We start from the raw sequence: 5,334 nt of genomic DNA, 5'->3' as shown, positions 1-5,334 counted from the left end.
TACACCTATTCATCAAAATGTTAATCACCTCCATAAGATCGTGGCAAATAAAGAGGCCCTCCTACACCCCATCCTCTTCCTAATGAAGTGATCGTTGGACCACGCAGGTTAGAAAGAGCAAGAAATCCTGTGTAGAGATTGACTTATGACAGTTATGTGGCTCTTCATTGTGCATTTATGGAAAAGAGGTAGAGCCCACATGTTTTGTAGATGCTGTCAAGGATGAAAAATGGCAACAAGCTATGGATGAAGAGATGGTTGCACTTGATGCAAATGGAACATGGGAATTGGTTCCATTACCAAAGGAAAATAAGGCAATTGGATGTAAGTGGGTTTACAAAATAAAGCATAATATTGATGGCAGTGTGAGCGGGTACAAGGCTATACTTGTGGCCAAAGGTTATGCATAGACCTATGGGCTTGATTATGAGGAGACGTTGCTAAGATGGCTACAATTCATGTGTTTATTGTAGTGGCTGTCACATTAAAATGGAGAAGTGATGCCCACACTGCATTACCCAGAGAGAGTCTCACCTTCTTCCTCTCCTTGGTTGCATGCATGCAAAAGGACGCACCTAATTTTATCTTTGATACCACTTTGAGGCTAGGGGATATGAAATACATAAATATTAACCCGGTTGAAGAGTGCGTTTTGATTCCTAAAAGAAAAAGTGCCTTGGAAAAATTGCACCCTCACACAACAAAACTCTCCACCGCCTCTAGACTTACAAAATGCACCAACATTTGAAGCATGGCTACAACAAACACAACTTTCCCTAGAATAGTACTTGCTTGTGTTGAAAGCGACTATCTCAGGCACCACTATTTCTCTCAAATTCAAACCAAAAGATATATTCAAAAACAACTTCAACAAATCAATAGCTTCACTTTGGGATGTGAACACAGACATACAATTTGTGCTAAATTCACATGGAGTAGCAAGCTATTTCACTTCATACATGACAAAGTTGATAGAAGCAATCAAGTCATAGGTCAATCATTGCATCACAAAGAATGCAACAATGTTGGGGAGACTATTAAGTATTGGTAACACAATCTTCAACATGCAACAAATTAGTGCGCAGTAAGCTACTTACATATGCCTCTCACTTCCATTGCAAAACTCTTCCAGAAATTTCATATACATAAATAATAACCCAGTTGAAGAGTGCACTTTGATCCTTAAAAGAAAAAGTTCCTTGGAGAAATTGCACCCTGACACAACAAAAATATTCTCCACCTCCATCACTGAAAAATATTCTTCCTGACCACACTTGTTGTTGGCCATGTTCTTGGCCCAATTTTCATCCATTGTCAGAACCCCCCCCAAGCCAAGCAGACTATTGCAAAATACATTCATTGTACACTATGTTAGGTACAACAAATCCAGAGACACTGACAACTACTACAAAGAATAGTGTGTTCTATTATTTCCATGGCCAGAACATGAGAATGAGCACTTGACCGAAGGCTTGTCCTGGATCTATGTCTGCACTACAAACATTGAGATAGTGAAAAAAGAATGAATTGCAATTTATTGTGCAACCAACTCCACTAGACAAATTCATGACAATTGTCGCATGAGCTTGGTCTAGGGAGGATGATAGTGAAGGATCACCATGTTAAATGGGCGTGTAAAGAAAAGTGAGAAGATGAACGAGAGAGAGAGAGAGAGAGAGAGAGAGAGAGAGAGAGAGAGAGAGAGAGAGAGAGAGAGAGAGAGAGAGAGAGAGAGAGAGAGAGAGAGAAAGAGAGAGATAGTAGAGTAGAGGTTGACATAGTAAATAAAACTAATGCTTATATTATATAGTTGTATGAAAGCCTTTATATATATAAGTGACCTAACCACCATGCACATTGCTATGCAATCTCCGCATACACTAGAGGTGTAATTGCATGCTACATAAAAATAATTTTGCATGGGCTTGACACCAGTTGAAAACCCAAAAATTCCCCCCCAAGTCCAAACTAGAACGACCATTCTCATGACATAAGAGTTTTAGGTTTACTCTTAGCCGTGAGTTTTTTGTATACTCATAAATTGTGAGTTTTAGGTTCCCTCACAACCAAGGGTTTTGGTAAATTTCAACATAAACACAATTGATCAAGCCAACACATACAAAACACTTTCGTCTCTCTGCCACCAACACGGACTCGACCAAGTGATACACCATCCAATCATAATACACAAATCTATGCTATACCATTTAAGGATCAATAATGATCTGCCTCAAACCATGTCCGACACTAAATATAACTTTTGGTCGACCACTCAACTACATATCTTCTCATCCCAAAAAATTGACCTTGAGTTGTTTTCTATAGGCCATCATGAGTCCTCACCTTGTTTACTTTCCAGTAATCTTGATTCTACTTTTGTCAAAAAAATATGTGTGGCTGGCCTGATTAGATAAGATTATATTTACACACTGGCCATGGTAGTGATTTGCTGGCATGAGCATGCTTTATTTCCTAGTGAAAATGCTGCAAGTGAGAGTTCAAATCCACCAATTTTGGCAGAGTTGGGAAAACTATGGCCCTCTCTATCTACCTTCTCTCATCCTTTGCAATGCAGTCTAGAAGGAGAAGACAACACTCACATTAAAATTGATGGGAACACAACAAAACTACCTGCATCAACAAAACTTTGCTACCTCAGCATGCTAATGTGTGCTAATTATAGTTTCTACATAGAGAAACTTGCAAAGCTCAAAAAGTAGTAGTAGATCCCACAAGTAGACGTAGAACATGGACAACATGAGTGTTTAACAATAGACCATCCTTCGTACATAGAGCATGATGATCCTAAGAATAGATAGACATGTACAATTGATATGGTGGCATGATGAACGCAGAGTCAAGAGCTAGTCAAGGGATGTTGGACATGTATAGTCAATATGCTAATAAATATAGTCAAGGGGTATTGGTTGAGAAACATGAAGACCTTGACTAGGGATCATAGCCATAGGGATGGTGATCAAATGACTCACACAGAGCATGATGATCATTGTCACATATATGCTTGATATGTTGTAGTGATGACAGTGATGGATACAAACATTGGAGCTAGTCAAAGACTGCTAGAGAAAGATGTCACGCTTGGCAATTCTTTGTTTGATATACATGCTAAACTTGATGTCCCCATGAAAGCACAAGAAGATTTTGAAGAGCTTTCCATCTTGGATGTTGTTCTTGGAATGCGGATATGCCCAACATTTGTTTTCTGCATTTGCAAATTTAAGGACTTTCCTTGGACATGATTAACATGAGAGAAGGTATGAAATATGAAGAGATGATGAATATAGAAGGTATGGGATAGGTACAATTGATATGCTAGCAGTGATGATGATGATGAACATAGAGACAAGAGCTATTGGAGAACATGTCATGCTTAGCAATACTATGGTCACATAGAGTGATAGGTACAATCAATATGGTGACAACAATGACAATAATGATGAACATATCTAGTCAAGGGCTATTGGAGAAACATATTTCCCTTGGTATTTTCTTGGTCATTACGCATGCTAAATGTGGCATCATCTCATGAAAGCAAAAAAGTCTCTCGATGACTTTCATGCGAGGGTATTATTCTTGGAATGTGCTTCTTGTAGGATATGTGAGGCCAAGGGCCAATGTGAAGTGGTTCGGGGGTTGCCTATATGTAGGCATACGGTTGGGTGGAAAAATTCTCTAGAAGATTTGTGCAATAGAAGTGAGAGGCATATGTAAGCAACTTGTTGTGAACTAATTTGTTGCATGTTGATGATTGTGTTTCCAATCCATCATAGTCTCCCCAATGTTGTTGCAATGTTTGTGATATAGTGATTAACCTACGATCTCATTTCTTCTATCAATGAGTTGTCCATTTTTGTCATGTATGAACTGCAATAGCTTGATGCTCCATGTGCATTTAGCACAAATTGTATGTATGTGTTCACATCCCAAAGTGAAGCTATCAATTTCTTGAATTTGTTTGTGAATATATCTTTTGGTTTGCATTTGAGAAAAAATAGTGGGGCATGAGATAGTAGCTTGCAATGCAAGCAAGTATTATTCTAGGTAAAGTTTTGTTTATTCTAGCCATGCTTCAAATGTTGCTGCATTTTGTAAGTCTAGAGGCGGATAATATTTTTGTTGTGTCAGGGTGCAATTTTTCCAACGCACTCTTTAGCCGGGTTAGTATTTATGTATATGAATTCTCTAGAAGATTTGTGCAATGGAAGTGAGAGGCATATGTAAGCATCTTGCTGTGAACTAATTTGTTGCATGTTGAGGATTATGTTTCCAATCTATCATAGTCTCCTCAGCATTGTTGCATTGTTTGTGATGCAGTAATCGACGCAGGACTTGGTTGCTTCTATCAACGTATTGTCCATTTTTTTCATGTACGAAGTGAAATATCTTGCTCTTCCATGTGAATTTAGCACAAATTTTATATCTGTGTTCACATCCCAAAGTGAAGCTATCTATTTTGTGAAGTAGTTTGTGAACATATCTTTTGGTTTTTATTTGAGAAAAATAATGAGGTCTGAGATAGTCTCTTGCAATGCAAGAAAATATTGTTCTAGGGACATTTGTGTCTGTTCCAACCATGTTTTAAATGTTGGCGCATTTGGTAAGTCAATTTGGCTAAGTTCTTTTTGACTTGCTGCAAAGAAAATCCTACCTTGTCTAGCCATGTTCGGCTTAAGTAACTCTTGTCGCATAACAGTTGTGAATGACATGGGAAAACAAAGAAAGCCAAAACGGGAGTGTTTGGCAAGTCTTGTTATGCTTGTGCTTGTGAATTTTGGATAGCTCATCGGGCAAGATGGCTCCAACTATGCTGATGCAGGTATCTATAGGTAGCACAATATCTTGATCTGAGTGAGTGGTGAGTGATGGAGCATTCTCTAGACACAACAATCCATGATCATGTTTGCTATTATGGCTCTAGAAATCTATGACAAAGAAGAATCTTGTATTTTTCTACATACGGACGAGTCAATGCACAAAAACCGCTTCATCGTCTTAAATCTGTTCACGTAGAAACGTGAAATCACAATGGAATCAACACGAATGAGAGATGATGCAGGTATGATTTGAGAGTCTCCCCTGGCTCTTCGCTCAGTGGGACTAGCATGTGCAATACAACAAGAAGCTCTTTTCATCTCCTGCAACTTGCCTTACAGTCAGGGTTGCACCATGCATCTTTTCCTTGTGCAGGAAGAAAATTTCTATGACATAATTTTGATAGACTTGAAAAACAAATAATTGATGCTTAACGCAAATCTTTTGTCAACATTCATGAGCTCCCACTTTGAAATCTTTCGGTAATCATCTCACCATAGC

This window comes from Adiantum capillus-veneris, chromosome 17, assembly GCF_014529385.1.
Source record: "Adiantum capillus-veneris isolate H3 chromosome 17, ASM1452938v2, whole genome shotgun sequence".
In the NCBI taxonomy this organism is placed as follows: Eukaryota; Viridiplantae; Streptophyta; class Polypodiopsida; order Polypodiales; family Pteridaceae; genus Adiantum; species Adiantum capillus-veneris.
The sequence above is the reverse complement of the archived record's forward strand: the minus strand, read 5'-3'. Positions refer to the sequence as shown.